General features: G+C 46.6%; 1 protein-coding gene across 7 annotated transcripts in view; it reads right to left on the reverse strand.

The window, feature by feature from the left end:
- Positions 1-22,776, reverse strand: part of TSPAN18 (tetraspanin 18) — a 203,970-nt gene that overhangs the window by 145,074 nt on the left and 36,120 nt on the right. For 5 of the 7 annotated variants that reach the window (XM_009246429.4, XM_009246425.4, XM_054524453.2 and 2 more), the window contains exon 2: positions 21,159-21,244. The exons of the other annotated variants lie outside the window; for them this stretch is intronic. The gene's annotated coding sequence lies outside the window, so the exon portion shown is untranslated. The remainder of the gene's footprint in view (positions 1-21,158; positions 21,245-22,776) is intronic. 7 annotated transcript variants of the gene reach the window in all.

Raw genomic sequence — 22,776 nt, forward strand, 5'->3', positions numbered from 1 at the left:
TGCAAAGTCCCGCCAAAGACCCAAAATACATAGACTGAAAAGGAAAGGGGCAGGGGGAGGCCCCAGACAAAGGGAGCGTTATCAACATTATAAAACCACCTTGCCAAAGCCACAAGTATTTGTGGAAAAAACTCACAGGGGGCTGCAGTTTGGGCCAAAGCACAAATGAGGCATTTGAGGGGATAAAAGCCTGCTTCAGGGGGCGTGGGGGGCAGGGGGCATGTACCATGAGGATAACTTTTTTGTACGAGGGGGGAAAAACACCTCTATTTCTTCCTTTTCAACAACTGCACGGCTACAGGGGTGGGATTCGGAAGCTCTGTAACTCTATCCGCGGTTGCAGAGCTCAACAAGCATTTGCTGAACGAATATATAAATGAATAGAAAACATTAAAGTAACGGATGTGAAAAAGCTATTAAAAAAAAAAAGCAAGAGGGAATACATGGAAAATCTGGGATGGGAAAAAGGTGACTTCAGGCAGAGCATACAGGGTTTCCGTGTCTCTGGATATGGTTGGTGGGTACTCACGTGTTCAATGTATTGTTATAATCCATCACCTACATTTATTTTGTAAATATCCTTTTGCATCTCATCAACATTTAACAAAAGCATTCACAATGCAAAATATATCAGGCCCCTAGGATACATCTGGATTTTAAGCCTAGCCCTGCCCAGATTTAGAACCACGCTTTGTCTCATTACCGTGGTTAGGGATGATTAAAATCACCACAGATATTTTTAATGATACATTTTATTTATATAGCACTCCACATTTTTATAGCATTCACCACTCACATTATTAGGTTTAAACTTAGGAGTGCAGTCGCCTTAGGGTAGAAATATTCAAAACCAGATCTGCTGTTCACTCACAACCCTGCCTTTTGCCAACTGTGAGACCCTGAACAAGCCATTTAACTCCTGAAGCCTAGATTTCCCAATTGGGAAAATGGAGAGAATGTACTTGTGCTGTCTACCTTGCCGGTGGTTGCTGGGTAATCATCACTGATTGACCAAGTCATGGAGTGATTCCTGTGTACCAAGCACAGCCCCGAGGGCTGGGGACACAGCAGAGAACAGGGCAGGGGTGGCAGCTTCCTTCACAGAGTCTTCTGTCCCGGGATGGAGACAGACAGTGAACAAAGAACACTGCCATAGTATTGCATTACACTGTGATAAATAGGGGAAGTGATAGCACAGAGTCTCCAGAGCGATTAGAGCAAGGAGTCCAACCCAGTTTGCGGGGCCGACTTAGGGGCATTCATGCCTGAATACATTCTCAAAATCTATGGCCTTTGTGGAGAGGTAATGGATGGACAGGACTGTGGTAAAGACAAGAGTAAAAGCAAGACCATGAGCTGAAAACAGAGGCCCTGGGAGCAGGGCTGAGAGCCTGCCTGTACACACCAGAGAAAAATGCTGACATACGCTGGTACAGGCTGGTCCTCATATGTCTGACTACAGCCTCTTCGGTCCCTCTCCATTCCCTAGAAGCTAAGGCAGGAAAGTCTGCCCCAGAAGGGGCCTCTGGATCTGGGACTATGGCCCCGTATCCTCTCCATCTTGTCAGTACCAGCACCCCCTTATTAATGGCATGTTGCATTTTTACCCCCAAGTCAAGGGATGGGATTCTAAATTGTACTCCAATCTCTCCCTCAGCCAACAAGGCAGGCTGTGCTCTGATCCCTCCCTGGCTGTGCCTCTGGGGTCCAAGGAGGTTTTCTTTTGGAGGAAACATTGAAGCTGAGCCCTGAGACGAGAGGGGTGAGGGAGCTTTGTGAACAGCCAGGAAAAGTATGTTCCAGAAAATAGCCTCTGTGAAGGCAGCTACCAGGGTGAAAGAGTTTAGAGCCTTGAGGGACTGACATGCCATGACACACGACACCGACACAGACATTGATGGACAGAGGGGTGGGATTTGTAGGACCACACAGGGTCAGGCAAGTGCCTGGCATAAGCAAGTCCTCAGAAATAGTCTTGGTGGGCCGGGCGTGGTGGCTCACGCCTGTAATCCCAGGACTCTGGGAGGCCGAAGCAGGCGGACTGCGAGGTCAGGAGATTGAGACCAGCGTGGCCAACATGGTGAAACCCCGTCTCTACTAAAAAGACAAAAATTAGCCGGGCGTGGTGGTACGTGTCTGTAGTCCCAGCTACTCGGGAGGCTGAGGCAGGAGAATCGCTTGAACCCAGGAGGTGGAGGTTGCAGTGAGCCGAGATCGCACCACTGCACTCCAGCCTGGGCAACAGAGCGAGACTCCGTCTCACTAAAAAAAAAAAAAAAAAAAAGAAAGAGTCTTGGTATATCATATTGTTGTTGTGATTATTTTCTTCCATTATTTTCTTCCAGTCTGTCCAGTCTGTACCTTTCCTATTCATTTTCCTAACAGTGTATTTTGATGAACAGTGGTTTTTAATTTCAATGAAGTCAATTTATCAAGCTTCCCTTTTATGGTTAGGTGTCTAAGAAATCTTTGCCTGCCTCAAGATCATTAAAGATAGTCTCCTGTGTTTTCTTCTACAAATTAAAGAATTCCTTTAAAAAGGACAAATTATACAATAAAAATTGGGCAAAAGAGGCCGTGTGTGATGGCTCACACCTGTAATCTCAGCAGTTTGGGAGGCCAAGGCAGGTGGATCACTGGAGCCAGGAGTTCGAGACCAGCCTGGTCAACATGGTAAAACGCCATCTCTACTAAAAATACAAAAATTAGCCAGGCATGCTGGCACACACCTGTAATCCCAGCTACTTGGGAGGCTGAGGCACAAGAATTGCTTGAACCCAGGAGACAGAGGCTACAGTGAGCCAAGATCTTATCACTGCACTCCAGCCTGGGAGACAGAGCAAGACTCTCTAAAAAAAAGAGCAAATGACTTGAACAGATATTTTACAAAAGAAAGTGTTCAAATGACAATAAGCCCATGAAAAGATGCTTAATATCAGTAGTTAAATAGGGAAGTACAAATTAAAACCAGAATGCGATACCATTACGCAACTATTAGAATGTCTAAAACTAAAAAGCTGACCATAGCAAGCATTGACTAGGATGTGGAGAAACTGGAACTCTAGTACACAGCTGATGGGAGTGGAAAACAATACAAGCATTTTGGAAAACAGCTTGGCAGTCAGTTTCTTTTCTTCTTTCTCTTTTTTTTTTGAGACGTAGTCTCACTCTGTCACCCAAGCTGGAGTGCAGTGGCGTGATCTCTGCTCATTGCAACCTCTACCTCCTGGGTTCAAGCAATTTTCCTGTCTCAGCCTCCCAAGTAGCTGGGATTACAGGCGCCCACCACTACGCTCAGCTAATTTTTTGTATTTTTAGTAGAGACGGGGTTTCACCATGTTAGCCAGGCTGGTTTCGAACTCCTGACCTCGTGATCCACCCTCGACCTCCCAAAGTGCTGGGATTACAGGTATGAGCCACCACACCCAGCTGGCAGTTTCTTCTAAGTTATACATACACCTACCCTATGATGCAGTTACTATATTCCAGGATACTTCCAAAAGAGAAAGTAAGGCATGTGTTCACACAAAGACTTGGACTCAAATATCCATAGCAGCTTGATTATGTAGTAGCCAAAAACTGACAACAATACTACATCCATCAAAGGGTGAATGGATACACAAATTATTATATATACATAAGATGGAATATTACTCAGCAATAAAAAGTAATAAACTACTAATACAGGCACCAATGTAAATCAATCTTAGAAACAGTAAGCTGAGTGAAGGGAGACTGACAGGAGAGTACCTACTGTAGGATTCCATTTATAGCAAGTTCTGGAACAGGCAAAGCTAATCTATAGTGATAGAAAGCAGACCAGTGGTTGCCCCTGGGGAAGGAACAGAGATTAACTGGGGAGGGCTAAGAGGGAACTTTCTGAGCTGATGGAAAATTTCTATGTCTTAAGGGGACTGACATATACAAGGTCAAAATGGATGTTATTGTACAATTTATGTCTGTATATAAATGATAACCTCAATAAAGTTTGTAGCTCTTTAGGGGGAAAAGGAAAAAAGTTGCTGGGTAAGTGTGTATGAAGGTACTCAGGCTATGTTAAAAGACTCCAGAGTCCTGGGTTGTTACCAAACGTGCCCGGGGCTGTGGGAGAAGACAGATGCCCAGCGCAGGTTGCTGGAAGATTCCAGTTATCCATCATCCAGCAAGGATGTGCTGTGTCCTACTGTGTGCTGCTACTGCAGCTTCTCCTGCAGCCTCTAGAGCAACATAGACACAATAGTGTCCCACAGTGTCCCAGCCATCGAGAAGCTAACAGTCCAGTTTTCCAATGACCAATTAAGGTTGTTATAACATTTTAACAAACACAAAACAGCCACTTAGCTACCTCATGGTTTCCCCAGGCCCTGGGAAGCCCTGGCTTCATGGAAGAGCTCCCTCCCTCCCAACAAGAGCCTCGTGCTGGACACTGGGTGACGGCAGGCAGCCACCCACCATGCTCAATATGCTGACATCAGCGAGATTTTCCCAGCCTTCACCAACAGGCTTCCTATCTGTACTCTACAGATGGGGAGAGACTGGCCAGGGCCCTCCAGCAAGGCTGCAGGCACATGATGAGTAAGCCACCGGTTCCTGGCTGCTCCTCCGGCCCTCTGCAGACACCTCTAGAGAATCAGATTTCCTTAATGTTTGTGATAAGCCAGTCCTTTTGCAACCGCTTTCTCTTAAAGGGACAGAAAAAATAAGCTGACCAGCCATGTCTGAAAAGCAGGTGCTCCACAGATAGGCTCAAAGTCTCACCAGGAATTCAAAACTGTTTCCCAGGGTCCCCACCCTAGCCTTACGAAGCTGGCAAGTTGTGGGGCCCTGTTTTAAGGAAGGTTTTGTTGATGAACACAGAAGTCCCCAAGTCTGTATTCACAGCTGCCATTCACAGGGCTCAAGGCCCTCCCCAGGAGTGAGGAACCATGATCCCTATTTTACAAATGGGGAAATAGACAGAGGCTTGGGGGTGACATGACATAGCCAAGGTCTAGCAAGTGGATTCCAGACACAGACTGGATTCCAGGACTGGACATCTGGTTCCAAAAGCAAGTATCAAAGTCTGATGTCATTTTCTCCTCAACAAATATCAAAACCATGAAGGAAATGATGAAGTTGGTGGACTGTAAGAAGAAGGGAAGCTTTGTCAGGGCAAAGGCCATGTTTTTGTCTGGATTGCTGCTGTCAGTAAGTGTTGGAATGAACGGATGGTAGGTGAATGAATGAATGTATGAATGAGCAGAGGAAGGTATGAAACAGGACTCAGAAAATGTACCCAGCCTCGGAGGGCACTTGTACTGGGCCCAGATTGTCCCTGACTCAACCTTCCCATCCTCCCTGGAGCCCCTGCTGGGCTTGGCATCCAGGTAAATGGATAATCTGGAGTAAAGAGATAATCCTGAGTCCTGAAGGCCCAGAGCAGAGAAACAATCAATTTCATCTAATAGCTTGGTTGCAGCTTGTGAACGTGTGTGTGCATGTGTGTGTGTGTGTTGCATACAGTGGGGAGAGGCAGGGAGGACATATTTGAAGTGAATGAATCTGAAGAAAGATGTGTAGGGAAGGATGTGTGGGTGGGTGCGTAGGAGCTGGGGGGTGGTGTAGGAGAGGTGTGTGAAGACGCTTGCACAAATGGGTGTGTGCATGTGTAAGTGTGTACAGGTGTGTGTGTAGGTGTGCATAGGAATGCGGGGGCAGGTGTGTGCAGGTATGCGCACAGGCAGACAGGGATGTGGGCAGGTGTGTGCATAAGTATACACAGGTATGTGTGTAGGTGTCCACAGGGATGTGTGCATGTGTGTGCATAGGCAGACACAAGGATGTGGGTAGGTACGTGCAGGCACTTAGGAGTGTACATAGACGTGCACAGGCATGTGGATAGGTGTGCACAGGTATATGGGAGGTGTGCAGGTATATATGTAGATATGCACCTGTATGCAGGTATGTGTGCCAGTGTGTGTAAATACGCACAGGTATGTGGGTAGTTGTGTGCATGGAAGGCAGGCATTAAGGCATAGCATGCAGCAGTGTGTGTACCCGTTAGCAGTAGAAGGCCATCCATGTTTTCACAAGGCCATGGTGGTGTACCCCATGAGATTGATGAATTTCATCCACAACTCTAATCTCAAAGGCTCCCAGCCTAGGATGCTACTGATCCCATTAACCTTCTCCAGGGTCTAAAACCAGCTGACCATTCCTAGTCACTCCTGCCCAGAGCAGGTCAAGGAGGGGCCTTCACTGAACACAAAAAGGACACGGTGTTTTTATTGGCATCTGAGAGCATCTGGCCCCAGGGAGCGCCTAGACAGTTCAGAAATGCCTGGCCTTTCCCTGGCCCTATTTCAGAATCCCGAGGGTAAAGGGCTGATCTCACTTGACATGACCTGGGGTAAACTGAGAACACAGCCATGGAGTGGGTGGGGAGGAAGGGTTGAGGAGGAACATGTGCACCTAGAAGGAAACGGAGCACAATGGAGGCCTCTCCCCTGCCAAAAAGGGCTGGGGGGGTCAATCCTGGGGCAGGCTCCCAGGACAGATACATGTGGCCTGGGGCCCTTTCAGGATCCCCAGTGGCCACAGCTCCTCGCTTGGCTCAGCAGGACCTGGGGCCTGGGCTATGGCTCTTATTGCACAGACTGAGTCTAATGGCATCTAACCATCCTGGGAGGATGCCTGGTGTGTGGGCCCAGAGACCAAGACTAGTGTCCCCAGAGATCCCCAGGACCTCCAGCCACTGGACAGCTGGCTGCACTGGGTGCCATCTGTCTGGAAGAATCAAGACAGCCCTGCCCTTGGTGTCAGCTGACCTCAACACCTGAGGTTCTAAGAACCACAGACTGCCAGGACTGTCAGCTTCAGGAGGCCAGGTCTCAGATGCCAGGATCACCTGTGTATCCCAGGGCCCCACCTGGCACCAGCCAGAGTAAGTGCATACACACTTAATGGAAAGACTAAACGCGGGTATTAACAAATGCTGGCTGGCTAGCACTGGGAAAGTCCTCAGAGACCAAGTGAGCCATCCCTCTCCCCATTTTACAGGTAGAGAAACTGAGACCCAAAGAGAAGAAGAAATTTCCTCCATTGCAAATTCATTGATAGGGCTACCCTAAGTTCCAGCCACCTACTAGAAGGCCCTTCACCTTCCTTCTAGAAGGCCAGCTGGAATCAATAGGTAGTGCCTGCCTAGCTTGTTTTCCAGAGGATTCTGGAACCAACAAAAGTGCTGCAATTGATTGGTGATGTCTGCAGGGAAAAAGAGAGGGAGGAGAAACAGCCCAGAGACCTCCCATTTATGTCTCTTGGCCCCAAGGAAAGGGGAGATGAGGGAGAAACTCCCCTCTCCCCATAAGAGGCTACTATTTGCCAACTCAGGCCCTTAAACAAGAAGTGTGCTCCTTCTGGCTACCTACACAAGTTGCACCATCCTGGGCAATCTCTCCCCTCTCCCCACCTTCCTTCCCCATCTCAGAGCTAGAAAGAACCCAGCCCAGCCCCCATGTCTAGTTCTACCTCCTTCTTCCTCCCATGGGTGCTCTAACCACACCAGAAGACTAACTGCCCCACCCCCAACCTGGAGCATAATTCCCATCTGCTCAACCCTTCCAATGGTTCTCTTGTGCTCTACCCCCTGGGGTACCCTTTCTGTTGGGGGGAAAAATCCTTTAAGTGGCACCTTCTCTCCTGAGCCAGCCTGCCCCAGAGCCCCACAGACAGAACCCACACATGTGGTGCCTACCTGGGTATCCCTAGTCCCTGAACCAGGGCTTGGCATACAGTTAGCGCTCAATAACTGCACGGTAAATTAAATTGGCATGTTTACCCAGACGCCCTCCTGGAGCTGGCATAAAGATTATAAGGAGTTGCAAGAAAGAAAAGGGGGGGAGGTGGGAGGCAGGCTTCAGGGAACCACAGTGTGATCTATTAACAGTGGGAGAGGAGAGAGAATGAATTCATTTCCTCCCTGTAGTAATTTGCCTGTAAATATTCACAAACCATGCAATTTCTCTCAGCCTTCCCATTAAAGACAAATGCATAAATAAACCAGCCCTACCCAGGGGCTTTGCACACAGGCTGTTGTTCCTCTCCTAAAATAATAGGGTGACTATTCACTTAGCTGCAACCTCCCCATCCCCACAGAATTCCGGAGGGGTCCTGGGAAGTGGGTGAGCTGGAGAACAAGGCAGCAGCTTGGCATAAGTAGGTGCTGGTGACTGGGAGCTGAAGCAGAGTTGCTTGCAGGACCCAGGAGGTGGCTGAGCCAGCAGCCCAGAGGCCAGATGAGGTGGCCTCACCTTGGCAGGGTGTCCTCCCCACCCCCAACCCAATCCCCCATAAAGGGTTCAGAGGTCACACACAAGTCTCTTCACTCCATGGATCCCTTGATATGGAAAAAAACAAACACCTCTTGAGATGCTAGAAATGTATGACATATGGGGGAGCACAGAAGGTCCCAAATAGGGAAGCTATTTGAGGGCCAGCATCCCCCAGGCAGGGGACCCTACCGCAGGGGCCATGGCAGGGCAGAAGTCTCCCATCTAGGTCCCCTCCTAAGCTACCCTCAGGTCTCTCTTAACATCTTTCTTTAGAACCAGGCCTGGGGAAGCACCCAGAGAGGGGTAAATCGCCGGACAGTGCAGGAAGCCAGCTTGTGACAGGGTGTATCTTTCTCCTCCCCAGGCTGCCCATGCAGGCTCCTGGGGCACCAACAGGGAGCTTGGGTCCCAAACCCAATCCTTTTAAAATGCTCAGAATATAAGCCAAATCCAGAAAGCATGGTGAAACTAGACTCACTCAACCAGGTCCTAGGATGACAATGGCCAGCCCTGACCCAGCACTTCCTCAGCTCCCTTCCCTGGAATCCTCATGGCAGCCCTAGGAGGCAGGTTTCGATCATGATCCCCACTTTATAGACAGGGAACTGAGGCCCAGACTGTAGTCACACGGAGAGTCGGGAGCAGAGACAGGGCTCAAACCCAGACGTTCCAGCTGCAAGGTCTGCGTGTAAAACCACCAGCACTCAGAGGAAGGACGGCAGAGCAGAAAGAAGCTGGACACAGGGTCCCAGCACTGGTATGCTGATTTCTTTTTCAGGAGAGGTCCTATTTTCCCTTTAAATATATGATGGCTGTGGTCTGCAGCCCACCCACATCCTCACCCTTAACCCCAGCGGTAGCTCTTTAGGGAAAGGTTATCGTGCCCAATTCACAGATAAAGAAACCAAGGCTCATGAAGCTTAATGGTCTCCCAGCCAGCAAGTGAGAGCCAGGATTTAAATCACGGCCAGTACCACATCTGTCTCTGCTGGCTTCAGTCCCAGCCCCTCCACCAGCCAGATGTGACTTGGGCCAATCTTTCCCCAAGTGGACCTCAGTTTCTACATCTATACAGTGGTCTTATTAGTTCCTTTCCTGAGTCCCAGCCCAGGGTGGCTGGGCAGACAGAATGAGAAGACAGCGAATGTGAAGGCCACTGCAGAGCACACCAGCCTACGTGGCAGGCTGTAAAGCCCAATAACTGGGCCACTCGGTGAAGACTGACATTTACAACAGTGTGCCCAGACGCCCCACAGGATCCTCTGCCAGCAGAGAGATTCAATTATGGTCATTATGGTGCACTTAGGAAAACCAGGGAGCAGCTAATACATTTTAGAAAGATTGGCAACAACAGAGGTTGAATCAAAACGAGTTTTCTACTTAACCCTCAGTTAAACAGAAAATCCATTTGACCACAAGGCAACACCCTGTCTTCCCAGCCTCCAATCACTTTTTTAAAAAAACTGTCTGCCACTTAGCTTTATATTTTTATCACCCTGAAAGCTGCCTTGGAATGAAAAATAAATTCATTGATGGAGAGAAAGATGTCATCGACCTCTATAGGTTAGCAGTCTGGAGCAACATCCTCAAGCCCTTGCTCCCTCCAGCGTGGCAAGAACACAATCCTTGTTTCCATCCCTGCCAAAGATGCTGGCGGACACTGGAGAAAGCAGCCCCAGAGGCCCAAGAGGAGTGCAAATGTACACCTCCCAGCGCTCCCTCCCACCCCCGCCACTAGAGGGAGCAAACCAAACCTCTGCAGTCACTGGAGGCTCCCAGAAGGAGGCTGGGAATGAAACGTGCCTGGAAAGGACCTATAGGGATTCGGTGACCTCCAAGTACGCTAAGCTGCAGAGCAGTCCAGAAGTATGGGCAGGAACAGGAGCGATTCAAGTTAGGAAGAGTGTTCCCCACAAATGGGGAGAGGAACGTATTAGCCAGATAGTTCTCCCTATCATTAAGTAAAGCAGCATTGACTACACACGTGCAAAAAGATACTCCAAGTACAGGGTTCCCAGATAAAATACAGGATGCCCAGTGAAATCTGAATTTCAGATAAACAACAAATAATCTTTCAGTGATTCTTCCTAAATAGTACATGGAACAAATATTGCTTGGGGCAGACTTATGCTAAAAATTGAATCATTGTCTATAGGAAGTTCAGATTTAGCTGGGCATCCTTTAATTTTATTTGCTGGCGACCCCTCCCAGGAGGCATGCAGGTGACAGCAGACACTGGACACAGCTGAGTGTCCAACAGTAGGGGCCCTCCAGCCCTGTGATGCCCAGGAAGGAATCTCACACACTGTAAGGCCAGGAGACATGGGGAAAAAAAGCAGGAAGCCAAACTGAACGGACTTTCTGGTGTCAACTATCGAACACATGCCTGAGTGTGAACAAAAGCAGGAAATGAAGGAGGCTCTGGTCCTGAGAGAGGAAGTGAATGATTTCTTTTCTCTTCATTTTCCAAGCTCTGAATTGTTTTATTGTCTTAACAAGAACAGCCACACACACACAACCAAAGTGCTCAACTTTTCTTATCTTTTGAGATCAACCTGGTTATTCTATCAGGTGATGAGTCCTTCAAAGTCAGGGACTGGGAGTTTTTCTTCTCTGAACCCCAGTGGATGCCTAGTGAATGGAGGGAAGAAAAAAAGAAGGGAGGGAAATAAGGAGGGAAGAAGGGATGATGAAGGAGGCTGTGTCCATGCAAATGCCAAGAGCTGGGAGGTCCCCAATTGGAAGGTGACTTCTGAGGACCATAGGGACCTCCAGGCAGGAGAAGCCAACTCTGTCACCCTAGGTCTCCTTGCTACCTCTCCTGAATGGAGAGGCTTTGAAGTCAGGAGCCTGGATGCTATCTGGACAGCCGTCAGCCCAAAGCCTGGCCCCAGGCCTGTGGGCCACCTGCCATCACTTTCTCTGCATTTACTAAGAGAAGCTGCCCAGCATGGGGACACACTGTGAGATGCAGGAATGAGCCTGCCTGAGGAGCTTCCCCCAGGGACAGAAAGCAGATTCCACACCCCTGGGCTCTGCCCCCTCCTTCTCCTGTGGGACATGCCTGCCTGCCTCTTGGTTCAAGTTCAGTTTAAACAGATGTTCTGTTCCTAAGAAGCCCTGTCTTTGAAGTCCAGGAGAAAAATCTCAGCTCCAAAGGGACCTTTCCTACTGAAGAGACTCTCTGGGGAGTCTCGGCAGAAATAAAAAACAAAACCCCTGGATCCTTATCTCCTGGTATTTATGAGATTTTTAATTAGAACAGCTGCCTCCATGGGCTACACTGCTGAAAGGGAAAGGGAAGGAGAGAGAGGGGCTGAGGGTGGGAGTCCGACTGAGGAGCGCAGGACTGGGAGGGAGGCAGCCTCACAGGCTCCAAACTGCCACTCTGAGATGAAGCTTTTAGTGCCCAGCTCTCCATAACCCCAAGCACGGGTACACAGATGGTGCTCAGAACCCTGGCGGCTTTTACGAACTGCAACCAAATACCTATTGATCCAGGGTTCCCAGGACGCCAGGGGTTCTCAGGCTGGTCTTGTGTCCATCCATTCCACCTGGAGACTACCTGGTCCTATTGCAGGACTCAGCTACAGGGTCTCCCCAACCTTCTGACCACTGTTCCATCCCATCCCCCCACAGCAACCCTCTTGGAAGCATCTTGCTATGGGCATGCCAAGAGTGGGGCAGTGGAAGCCGTCCTTCCAGGGAGCTGGCAACAAAGGGATGAACTGCCTGTAGGGAATTTTAAAACAAACCTAAAACCCACAAAAAGCTGACAGTTCTAAACAATGTCAGTGATAAAACACTCTGCTTTGAGAAAAAAAAAAATCTTTTGGTGATCTAAGTTCTAAACAATTGCTGCAGTCACTGGTGGGTTTGTTTTTTTTTGTTTTGTTTTGTTTTGTTTTTTGAGATGGAGTTTCACTCTTGTTGCCCAGGCTGGAGTGCAATGGCGCGATCTCGGCTCATCATAACCTCCGCCTCCCGAGTTCAAGCAATTCTCCTGCCTCAGCCTCCCTAGTAGCAGGGATTACAGGCATGTGCCACCACACCCGGCTAATTTTGTATTTTTAGTAGAGACGGGGTTTCTCCATGTTGGTCAGGCTGGTCTCGAACTCCCAACTTCAGGTGATCCGCCCGCCTTGGCCTCCCAAAGTGCTGGGATTATAGGTATGAGCCACAGTGCCTGGCCAGTGAGTTTTAATAATGTGTATGTAAGCTTCAAATGAGCATATTTTTATTACTTAGGCTTTAAAACACATTGTGTTTGCATAGGTGTGAATTCAGAGAGCACCTACTTATTCAGTCAGAAGCCAACATGTGTGGATCCTGTGATAACCGTTCATTTGAAGAATAAGAACTCAGAATCGGGCCGAGTACAGTGGCTCACGCCTGTAATCCCAGCACTTTGGGAGGCTGAGGCAGGTGGATCACCTAGGTCAGGAGTTCCAGACCAGCCTGACCAACATGGAGAAACCCTGTCTCTACTAAAAATACAAAATTAGCTGGGCGTGGTGGCACATGCCTGTAATCCCAGCTACTAGGGAGGCTGAGGCAGGAGAATCACTTGAACCTGGGAGGCGGAGGTTGCAGTGAGCCGAGATGGCGCCATTGCACTCCAGCTGGGCAACAATAGCGAAACTCCATCTCAAAATAAATAAATAAATAAATAAATAAATAACAATGCAAAATAATACAGAAACTCCCAATACAGTGTATTACCTATCATGAATAAACTAGAGATTATTTAAAGTATACAGTATATAAGCAAATACTACTCCATTTTATATCAGGGACTTAAGCATTAATGCATTTTGCAAGTTTCTTCATGTATTGTTTTCTCTTTTGCCAAAATATCTATTAACGTAATTAAGAACTGTTGACCCGTTACCTTTTTACTTTTTCATGTCATAATGTTTGTGTACTGGCATGGTCATACATACAAAGTTCACAAAAATTTCAGTGTGTTTGTTTTCTGGCCATTATTCGAATTGATTTTATTTCATCATTATTACTGAAAATAATTTTGTTGTATAGAGGAAGCAAGTATACAAAAATCATGTGCTCTAGGTGTCAAATATCCTAGAGTGATGGATAATTTGGGTCAAACATTATTCTGGGAGTGTCTTCCAGGGTGTTTCTGGATGAAATTGACATTTAAATAGGTAGATTGAGTAAAGCAGATGGCCCTCCCCAATGTAGCTGGATCTCATCCAATCAACTGGAGACCTGAATAGACCAAAAAGCTGAGTAAGAGGAAATTTCACCAGTCTGACTTCTTGAGCTGGAATACTGGACTTCTCTTGCCCTTGGACTGGAACTTATACCATTGACTCTCCTGAGTCACAAACTTAAAGTGCTGATCTCAGGATTTCTCAGCCTCTATAGTCACATGAGCCAATTCTTCATAATAAATCTCTTTATATAAACGGTCATCTCAGAATCCATGGAGGTATCCATCCCTTGGTTCTAGGACCCTCATCGATATCAAAATGCATTAATGCTCAAGTCCCTGATATAAAATGGAATAGTATTTGCTTATAACCTATGCACATCCTCCTGTACACTTTAAATCATCTCTAGTTTACTCATGATAGCTAATACACTGTATTGGGAGTTTTTGTATTATTTTGCATTTTTTTCTAGAATATTTTTGGTTCACAGTTGGTTGAATCCACAGATACAAAACCCATGGATACAGAGCGTTGTTTATCCTATCGGATATGTATCCTGATATTCTATCTGTTATCCGGCTGACTGTATATTCTATGGGTTGTTTCTCTGGAAAAGCTGACTAACACACCTAGGAATGCATCTGCTGCTCCTGTCACATTTTATGTCAGGCATCAACAGCTGAATGGTGGCCTCCTCCAGCTCAGGCACTACGTGTCATTTACATCTGGGGCCCACAGGTAAATAGCTCTGTGCTTCCAGCACAGTTGACACTTGATAAGTGTTTTGATTCATATGAATGAATGAATGAATGAATGATCCAACAAAGACATTAGAAGATCCAGCCAGACCTTGCAGCAAGGCACACAGCTTCATTTCTCCACTCATCCTCAAGCCTCTCACCTTTGCCCCTGCCTAAGGTGCACACTTTTGTTCAGCATATCCACCCTTGCCTGGGACCAGAATTTTCTCAAACAACACATGACTGCCCTTGACAGTGGCTCAGTCCTCCATCATCTTTTGCATCTTCACTCACTACCTGAGTGATCTCATTATGGTCAAAGGTTTGAAATACTCTCTATAAGCTGATGGCTCTCAAATTTGGAGACCAGCCCCACCCTCACCCCTGAACCCCAGGTGCATATCTCCATCCACTCCTCTCCACCTCCACTTTAGTGGCTAATAAGCATCTCAACTTAAAATGCCTGAGAAGAACTCAATATGCCCTCCCTCCACTCTCTGCCAGAACCCACCCTAAGCCCTTCCATCTCAGGCCAGAAGCTGTGGTTGGCCTTGACTCCTCTTTCTCTCACCCCCATCCTATCAGCGAGTCCTATCAACTTTGCTCTCAAAATAGATCCTGAATGTTGTGGCTTCTCAGCACCTCCACATTCCACCTTCTAAGCCACCTTGCCTCTTCCATGGATGCCGACATCAGTGTTCGTACTGGTCTCCCTGCCCTCTGCAGACTGCCCTCCATCCAGCAGCCAGAGTGATCTTAGTAAAATATAAATTTCATCCTGTCTCTTTCTTGCTTACTGGCTTCCTGCCAAACTTAGAGTCTTTAGATTCAAAATCCAAAGTCTTCACCCTAGCTAGCAGCACTGTTTAGGCTAGGCCTCCAATTCACTCCTGGCTTCCTCTCCATCCACACTACCCTGGGTGTAGCACCCCGGCATCCTCACTGGTCCTCCAACATGCCAGCCAGCCTAATGTGCCTTACCCTTGCTGTTCCCTCAAACAGGAAGGCTCTTCCCCCAGATTATGTCAAGGCTTGTTCCTCACTGCCTTCAGGTCTCTGCTCAAATTACATCTGATTAGGAAGGGCTTCCCTGTACCTCCTATCCATAATAGCAATTCTCCCCCAACCCACCACCCGAGTCATTCCCTGCCCCTTCCTGTCATTATTGAACTTCATAGCACCTAATAGCACCTGATATTCAATGTATTTGTTTGGTTTCTGTTTCCCTCAACCAGAAGGCAAGCTCCATAAGGGCAGAGACTCTGCTATTTCATTCAAAATGATATTCCCAGTATGTAGAGCAGTGCCAGGTACATGGTAGGGGCCCAACAAATATTTGCTGAATAAATGAATGTGTACTCACATTTGACCTTTGCCCTCAAGCCAACTCAGGGCTAGGCATTGTTATCGCCACACCCATTCTGCAGATGTAAAAATTGAGATGTAGAATCAATGAGATTTACCCCTAAGATCCCTCAGATACTTAGTGATAAAGCCATGATTAAAACATAGCCTTCAGAAAACAGGAAATCAATTCAAAAAATCCAAATGCTGGTTCTTTGAAAAGATCTATAAAATCAATAGAACTCTGGCTAGGTTAACTAAGAAAAACCAGAAAATACACCAATTACTAATATCAGAAATGAAAAAGTGGATATCACTATAGTTCCCATAGATATGGGAATGTCCCATAGACATGAAAGGATAAAAGAAATATACAACTCTATGCCCACAAATGTGCACAACTTTATGCCTACAAATTTGTAACTTAGATAAAATGTACCAATTCCTAGAAAGACACAATCTGCCAAAGCTCACACACAAAAAAGAAATTGACAATCTTAATAGGCCTATATTTATTAAAGAAATCTAATAAATAAATCTTGCAAAAAAGAAAGTATCAGGCCCAGGTGAGTTCACTGGTGAAGTCTACCAAACACTTACGAGAGAAATTATAGCAATTCTCAATAATCTCTTCCAGAATATAGAAGTGGAAAGAATACTTCCTAACTCATTCTGTGAAGCCATCATTATGCTGATACCTAAACCAGAAAAAATCATTACAAGAAAACAAAACTATAGACCAATATCTCTCATGAATGTAAATGCAAAAATCCTCAACAAATATTAACAAATTAAACCCAAGAATGTATTAAAGGACTTAGATACCATGATCAGGTGAGATTTATTCCAGGTACACAAGACTGGTTCAATATTAAAAAATCAAATAATAGGCCAGGTGCAGTGGTTCACGCCTGCAATCCCAGCACTTTGGGAGGCCAAGGCAGGTGGATCACGAGGTCAGGAGTTCAAGACTAGCCTGGCCAAAATGGTGAAACCTCATCTCTACTAAAAATACAAAAAAATTAGCTGGGCATGGTGGCATGCGCCTGTAATCCCAGCTATTCAGGAGGCTGAGGCAGAGAATTTCTTAAACCTGAAAGGCGGAGGCTGCAGTGACCAGAAATCGCACCACTGCACTCCAACCTGGGCAACAGAGCGAGACCCTGTTTCAAAAAAAAAAAAAAAAATCAAATAATATAATCCATCATATCAACAATCTAATGAAGAAAAATTGCATGATCATATCAATAAATGCAGAAAAAGCATTTGACAAAATCCAATACCTATTCATGATAAAAACTCTCAGCAAACTAGGAATTAAGGTGATCTTCCTCAAGTTGATAAAGAGCATCTACAGAACACCAATAGTTAACATCATACTCAACATACTCAATTATGAGAAATCTGATCTTAGCTGTCCTGCTAAGATAAGGAATAAGGCAAGGATGCCCCTTCTCCCACGTTATACTGGAAGTCCTAGCTACTGCAATAAGACAAGAAAAGAAAAGGCATACAGGTTGAGAAGGAAGAAGTAAAACTGTCTTTTTTTGCAGAAGATATCATTTATGTTGAAAATCTGAAAGAAATTACAAAAAAAAAATCCTGGAACAAATAAGCAATTATACCAAGGTTGTAGGAGAGAAAGTTAATATAGAAAAGTCATTGCTCTCCTATCTACCAGCAATGAGCAAGTGGAATTTGAAATTTAAAAACACAAAACCATTCCTATTAACACCTAAAGAAATAAAATACTTGAGAATAAATCTAATAAAATATGTATAAGATCTGTATGAGGAAAACTACAAAACTATATTGAAGAAATCAAAGAAGTAAATAAATGAAAACACTGAAAGATAGTCAATGTTCAAAAATAGGAAGACTCAATACTGTCAAGATGTCAGTTCTTCCCAACTTGATATATAGATTCAAGACAATCCCAATCAAAATCTTGCAAGTTGTTTTATGGATATCAACAAACTGATTCTAAGGTTTATTTGGAGAAGCAAAACACCCAGAATAGCCAATCCAAAATTGAAAGAGAAGAACAATGTTGGAAAACTTGACACTACCCAACTTTAAAAGTTACTATAAAGATACAGTAATAAAATGGTGTGGTATTTGTGAAAGTACAGACAAATAGATTATTGACACAGAACAGAAAGCCCAGAAATAGAGCCACATATATACGTCAACTGATATATGACAAAGGAGCAATGGCAATACACTGGAGAAAAGATAGTCTCTTCAACAAATAGTGCAAGGACAAGTGGATGTCCACATACACTAGAATGACACTGAATCCCTACCTCACACCATATATGAAAATTAACTCAAAAAGGATCAATGACCTAAATATAGGAGCTAAATAAAACTCTTAGAATAAAGCACAGGAGTAAATCTCCATGATCTCGAATTTGGCAATGGATTCTTAGAGAGAATACCAAAAGCTTGAGCAACAATAACAAAAAAATAGATAAACGGAAGCCTGGGGAATCCATAGAAATTGCCTTCTCTCACTCAGCCTGCCTCAAGCCCTATGGGCAGGGGAGATAAAAACATCAGGAGACTTTCATTTCTGCCTGAGCTCCACACTGAGTGCAAGACTGGGTGGTGAATTGGAGAAGAGTGCCACCATGGGCACAGAGGGCAGCTCTAGATGCGGAGAGTGCCATGAGGAGCTCCCACAAACACTGTCCTTGGGCTAGGAACCCTGTGTTTGGGTCCTTACCTTGCTGCTTTTTAGACATGAAGCCTGGAGTCATTTAAAGAGCTTATTAATGCCCGCCTTCTGGGGTGTGGGTAGGATTAACAATTATCTACAGAAAGAGTCCAGTAAAGATGGCTGTGAGTGAAGTGTCAGCCATCAGCTAGAGGCTTGGGATGAACTGCTCATACTTGAGGTAGCTCCAAGTGATAGCACATCAGGACAGGGAGCTGACACAACCCAGGTCCCTCTCACAGCCCTTTTTTAGACCTAACACAGAAGGAGGTATGCGTCTCCAGGGTAACCCCATTGTTTGGTTACAAACACCCAGCTCTTACATCCCAAGAGCCTGGCACTCTTCAAAGAGGTCACCTTGGGAGGCTACACTATTCCAAGGGGGCTGCCATTGTTCAAAGCAAACAGGGGATTCCCATGGTAGTCACCTTGACCTCACAACCACCCAGTGGGGTGCATGCTCTTTGCCCATCTTACAGATGAGAAAACTGAGGCTGTGGGGGATCAAGTCACTCGCCCCCAAGCCAAACAGCTACTGAAGGGCAGAGCTGGGACTCAGCCCCCAACCTTCTGGCTCCAAAACCCCAGCAAAGCTTTTCCATGACAGCGCATGCCTCTCTGCCTGTCGCTTTATGGTCGTCTTTATATTTTCCCTGTGATGCTATAATGTTTATCTGTTTCCTGGCTAACAAGAGGGGCAAGGCTAAATAGCTCTGCTCCCTGGGCTGTCCTCCTGAAAGTAAACCAAGAACAACAGCACCTCTGCTGCTTTGCTCTGCACTGAAAGAGATTTTTTACTCTTATACACCGAGGCTTGAGGCCCACGGCTTCCCCTGATGGAGAAACATCCCCGAGAAGAAAGGTCCTTGGGACGGGAAGGTTTTTCTGACTCACTTCAGCGCCTTCTCCAGATTAAGAATACTGGGCAGGATCCAGGCTCTGTGATAAGGCAACCGCTTCCTGTGGGGAACAGGGCAGCTGCTGCCAGGTTTACAATTAAGATTATGGTCCTGGCAGCTGGTGGGGTGAGCCGTGGGACACAGATGCTGTCAGTGAGGGACAGCCTGAGTAGGCCCCAGGCCTCAATGCTCCTCCCACACTGTCCACTAAGGCCTCAGCCTGGCCCTGTTTTTATCTGCCCCTGGGAGCCGGCCACCCTGTCTTTGATTCCAGCCTAAAATAATCTAGGGCAGCCAGCGGCACACTCCAGAAGGGCGAGTGAACTATCAGATTGGTGACTAAGAAAGTGGCCAAGTGCTTTCCGACTATGGGCACCGAGGCAGCCGAAATAGAAAATGCCATTAGGCAGTGGTGCAGCACTTTACAATCTGCACACCCCATCCACCTACCAGCAGCCCAGGCAGGGGAAGCAGGTGGAGCGGGTGTGGAGGGCACACATCCAAGAAACAGTGCAGGGAGCTTCCTAAGTCTTCCTCGTCTTCCCCAAAGCAACGTGTGAGTAGGTGTCACTGTCCCATTTTAGAGATCAGAAAATCAAGGCCTGCAGGGATTTCATGAGATGCCCAAAATTAAAAAAAAAAAAAAAAAAAAAAAAGTCTAGGACAAGGAAACAAACCATTTTTATGTTTTTACAGGAAATGGAACTTCAGAGAGATGATTTGGCTAATTATTTTTAATCTTAAGCTTCAAGTCACAGACTGAAGTAAGCAAAAGACACAAGAATTGTATGGCAGTTCAGGCAGTGGCTTCAAATCTCGATGAGATTACTCAGTGCTATGTGACCTTAGACAAGTCACTTAACTTCTCTGAGGCCTGGTTTTCTCTTCTGTAACGTGGAAGTGATCATAGTGGCAAGATGACATGACGAATGAGAGGACAGAAAGGAATGGTGCAGCGAGTGAGCATCACACTGTGCCTGGCGCATGAAGCCCTCCATCATATTGCTGGTTTCTCTTCTGATAGGCAGGGACTCAAACCCAGGTTCCTCTGCACCTCAGACCCTGTGATTTACCACCAAGGGTCGGAGCCATCGTCCTTTGCCCAAGACAGGCAATCAGATCTCCTTGGAGTTTTCAGATCCCCTCTCCTCTCCATGGCCTTCCACAACCTCCCAACCCCCGACCTGTCACTTCTTCTATTTCAGCCCTGGTCTTGGAATCCCAGAAATGGAGGGCGTGAGTACTGGAACAGAGATTCAAGTTGCAGCTGTCTCATTTTACAATGAGAAAACGAGGCCCAATGAGGGAAATGACTTATAAGTCACATTGGTGGCCGAGGCTGCTCAGAGGACAGACATCCTGGCTTTTCATCCAGAAAGCTTCCATGAGGCCACCCAGCCCATCACCAGTCCCAGAATCATGGTCAGCTCAAGAAGGACTTCCCAGAGCCTCCAAAGCAGACCAAGGCTTTTCTGTTCTCAGTTTCACCATGGAATGTGGTGATTGATCCTAGTACTTGTGGATTTAGACTTTGTCCAAAAGAGAATCGAGGGCAGAGGGAAGGTAATCACCCTAGGAAGCGATCGGCTTCTCACAGTCCCAAGACTGTGGTGGGTATGGGGGAGGCTGAGGTCAGGGAGGGGTTCTTGATACAGATTCCATGAGCCCTCATGACTCTGCCTGGAGCCCCCAGGAGCTCTACTCTTCCTTGAAGGGCTCACTCCCTGCCATCCATCAACCCTCACTTCCTGCACCAAGGTGGCCCTGTTGCCCTCACCCATGAATAAATGTCTAGGGGTGAGGACAAGACTGAAGCCACCCTTCTCCTGCCCTGCACCCCTTGGGCAAGAGCTGAGAGCCCTCTCACACGGAAGTGGTGGTTTGGAGGGTAGGAAGAGAAGAAGAGAGAAGAGTAGACCCTCTTGTTTGAGTAAGGGAAGATGCTACCCTGCCATGTTGCCATATCATACCTCTTTCCACTGGTGTCTTTCCCTTTGGGCTCAGGGTGCCAAGGTTCTCTTACAGTGTCCTCCTTACAGTAGCTTCTGGATACACTCTAGAGAAAGAAGAGAGAGAAATACATTTCAAAAAGGCAGGAGTCCTTGGGGACCATCTCAGTCCACATGTGGCTCCCACTCCCCAAGGTCTCCTTTCCCCACTTCCATTACTGCAATCACAGAAGCCAGACAGGGAACCCATGGCTGGTGATATGGTTTAAATGTGTCCCCATCAAATCTCAAACTGAATCGTAATTCCCAGTGTCGGAGGTGGGGCCTCAGATCTCCATCCAGGCAGGTGGGAGGTGATTAGATGATGGAGATAGTTTCTCATGAATGGGTTAGCACCATCCCCTCAGTGCTGTTCTCGTGATAGTGAGTGAGATATCATGAGATCTGGTTGTTTAAAAGTGTGTAGCACCTTCCCCTCTCTCTCTTTCTCCTGTCCCTACCATGTCGCTATGTGTGCTTCCCCTTCCACCATGATTGTAAGTTTCCTGAGGCCTCTTCAGAAGCAGATGCTGTCACGCTTCCTGTATAGCCTATAGAACTGTGAGCCAATCAAATCTTTTTTTATATATAAATTACCCAGTCTCAGATATTTCTTTATAGCAGTGCAAGAATGGACTAATACAGCTGGAAAGGCAGGACTAAGCACCAGCCCCACAAAGCTTCCCAGGATAGCGTCTCCAGAGCCTGTGAATGGGGGCATATTTTCAATCTTCCCAAGTCAGCCCGGAGCCTATACATCCATGTGATGGCATTGAATATGCTAATCAAAACATCACACTGTGTTTCTTTGCTTCTAGCTAGAATATTATCAACTTGGTGTGGGAACTCCAGTTTCCTCAGGCTGAAAAAAAGGCTTTCTGAGTCATTTTGAAACTAGGAAAAAGAATTAATCATTGCCTAATGAATGCAGGCTATTTAGGCAGACCCAACACTTTCAAGATCTGCTATCCATGAAGAGATAAGTAATAGTAAGGAAAGTCTCTGGTGGTAAAAAAAAAAAAAAAAAAAAAAAAAAGAACTCAGTTCCAGAGTTCCAGTGGGGTTGGAAGTCCAGCCTCTCCAACCCTTCCCTTCTGTCAGTTTGATGAAGCATCCCCAGATCACCAGAGAAGGATCAAATTCACCATGTCCAGGCCACATACCTGCCAGCAGAGACAGGCCAGTCCCGAGAGATTGGCTCGGTCACATGTACAGCTGAGAAATAAGAGCAAAACTTACAGCCTCCAGAGCACAGGGGAGAAAGCGAAGTTCCCCAATCTCTCCCCTCCCAGGCTCCTCCTGCCCTCAGAGACTAGCTGCACAGTGGAAACCCTGATCAAGTTTCAGGTCTCTCAAATGATAATGATGATCATCCTGACGCCCCTTACAACCCCAGGAGAAAGTGTCACCACTTCAGGAACAAGGACTGTGAGCTCAGAGGAGTTAAATAACTTGCCCAAGGTTACATCACTGAAATGAGGCTGAGCTGGGACTAGAACTTTGGCCATGGGAAGTCAAGCCTGGTGCTAGTGCCATCTCTATAGCGGGAGGGGTGTAAGCAGGAAGGTGATGAGTTCGAAGTCTACCCCACAGACTCCAG

This window comes from Pongo abelii, chromosome 9, assembly GCF_028885655.2.
Source record: "Pongo abelii isolate AG06213 chromosome 9, NHGRI_mPonAbe1-v2.0_pri, whole genome shotgun sequence".
In the NCBI taxonomy this organism is placed as follows: Eukaryota; Metazoa; Chordata; class Mammalia; order Primates; family Hominidae; genus Pongo; species Pongo abelii.